The following is a 2,642-nucleotide window of genomic DNA, read 5'->3' on the forward strand; positions in this document are numbered from 1 at the left end:
CGCACGGCCTCGCACAGCCTCGCACGTGGCTGGGGGGGGCGGTGCCTCCCCCACACAGATTGCATCAGCCGGCGGCACGGCCCCGCACGGCCACGCGTGGGGCAGAGGGCCCTTGCACATGCCTCACACGCTGGCACAGGCATGCACACACATGCACTGCACCTTGCACATGTGTGTTGCACACCTGGTACACGCAGGGATGCAAGACGGGCAGTGTGGGAGTGCACCCATATGCAGAGGCACCGTGCACACATGTTGCACACACGCTGCACAGGGAGACGCACATGGAGCGTGCAGGCGCAGCTGCCACGTGTGCATGTCGCCTGCATACGTATCGCACACATGGTGCATGCATGGCACATGCACATGCACCCCATTACATATGTACGCACCCAGCCCCCGTGACGCACATGCACATCCTCTCTCCCCATCACATATACCTGCACCCCATTACATATGTGTGCACATCCCCACCGTTACACACGTGTGAACCCCGCCCCACTGCCGGGCACTTTCAGCCCTTTGCACACCCCAGCCCCTACAGCCTATAGGTGCCCCGTGCACCACCCTAGTCCTCATTGGGCGTTATAGGCGCCAGAAGGGCTGGATGCTGGCTGGGGGGGGGAGGGGGGGGCGCAGTTTGGGGGGTGTTGGAGCACTTCATGCCCCTTCCATCCCCCCCAGCCCCCCGAGGCAGATCGCACCCTCTGCAGGTCCTGGCACTAGCGGGGCCGAACCTAGGAGCTGCGGGTCCAGGGCACACCCCATGGCACCGAGCGGGTACCCTGCGGCGATGGGCACCGCCACAGCCTGCGGCAAGAGGCCCCACAGCAGCACCGTGCCATGCTGGGCTGTGCCGTGCCGCAGGCACTGGGGCACATCCCAAACCTGCGCCACACAACTTCCCCTGACACCACGTCCTGCCCCGGCACCCTGCTTGGCAGCACACCCTCAGCTATGGTCTGCTGCCCTTGGCACACGGTGCACTGCCTATCACATACGTCTCACATATGTGTCCTGTACATGGCACGTGCACAGTGTGCCCCCCAGCACAGACTGCACTGAACCCCCAAATGCACATTACGTTATGTGCCGTGATGTGCACATCGCACCCACAGTGTGCGGCACATTGCAACCCACCATCAGCAGCACCTTGTGCTCTGTGCCGTACCCTGCACCAGCCACAGCACCGTCTTGCGCCGCACCCTGCACCACGCCAGCCACAGCACCCTGCACCGGGCATGGCACCAAGCACGGCACACTGCACTGCACCCACCTATACCACACGGCTATAGGGGTTGGTGATGCACGTGTTGCTGTGGCCATCACCCCACGCCCCCAGGGTGGGGGCTACAGGGGCTGGGGACATGCAGCCCCCTCATCTCCCATGGCACACGTTGGGCTGCCTCCCCCCACAGGAGTTGTGCAGGCACGGGGAAGGCTATCTGTTTTCCCCTGTGCTTTGCAGAGGAAATGGCCACGGGGGCATTTTGTGCAGCTAGGGGGTCTGTGGGTGCCCCTGCTCCACACCAGGAGTCACCAGGTGCTGACAGTAATGGTGATGTTGTGACAGTGAGGATGAGGGCGACCCACGTCGCTTCCAGGCTGCGCTACGTCCCCCAGGGTCCGGCCCAGGGCAGGGGGTGGCTCCGTGTGGCTGGGAGCCCTTGGCTGGGGGGACCTGGGGAGACACTGGCCCAGCAAGTAGGCATGGCACCAACAACTGGAACCTGGTGCTGGGATGGGGGCTGCATCCTGCTGGGGGCTGGGGCCATGCGTGCCGCCGCAGGGGTTTCACCCCGGAGGCCGCAGGCTACAGCACATAGAGAGCGGCCACTGCCTGTTACACCAGCTATAGGGGACGGGGACTGTAGGGGACAGGGACTGGTGCTGTGCCAGTGGCAGATGAGGTACAGCCCACGCCTGGTTGGCCACAGGGCCCAGTGGCAGGAGCCGCCGCTATACGTGCCACTATACATGCCGCTATAGGTGCTGCTATGTGTGCTGCTATCCATGCCCACGGCTGGGCACAGCGGCCAGATCCTGCGTGTGCTGGGGGCCTGGACCTGCGCCGGGGCTGGACGGGGGAGAGGGGGGGCGGGATGATGGCACCAGCCCAAAACTGCCCAGAAACGGCTCAAAAGGGAAAGGGGGTGAGAAGGGAGCACATGCATGTGAGCGTGCGGTGCCAGTGTGCACACGCACGGAAACACTTTGGCACACTCAGGATTGGGCCCATGAGGCTGCTGTGCATATGTGTGTGCATGCACGTGTGCACACCGTGTGAGACTGCGGCTATGCACAGGGGTGTGCACACATGTGCAGAGTGCAATTGTGCACACACACCAGCAAGCACATACATGTGACTATGTGTGTGCATGCGGGAGCACATGCGTGTGCAATTGTGTGTGCAGGAGGGAGCACACGCCTGTGCGCTGGCATGGGCAGGCTGGCTCACAGGCACGTTGCTGGCGTGTGCAGGCAGGGGCACACGCATGTGCAATGGCGTGTTGCTGGCGCGTGCACACGCGTGTGCGGGGCGGGCGCCGAAGCTGCGAGAAGCGCCGCTGGCCGCCCGCCCAGACGCAACCGGCCGCCAAAACCGCCCCGAAAAGCGGGAGAAAAGGGCAACGGCGGGGGGG

This window comes from Haliaeetus leucocephalus, unplaced genomic scaffold (genome assembly GCF_000737465.1).
Source record: "Haliaeetus leucocephalus isolate CR32 unplaced genomic scaffold, Haliaeetus_leucocephalus-4.0 Scaffold274, whole genome shotgun sequence".
In the NCBI taxonomy this organism is placed as follows: domain Eukaryota; kingdom Metazoa; phylum Chordata; class Aves; order Accipitriformes; family Accipitridae; genus Haliaeetus; species Haliaeetus leucocephalus.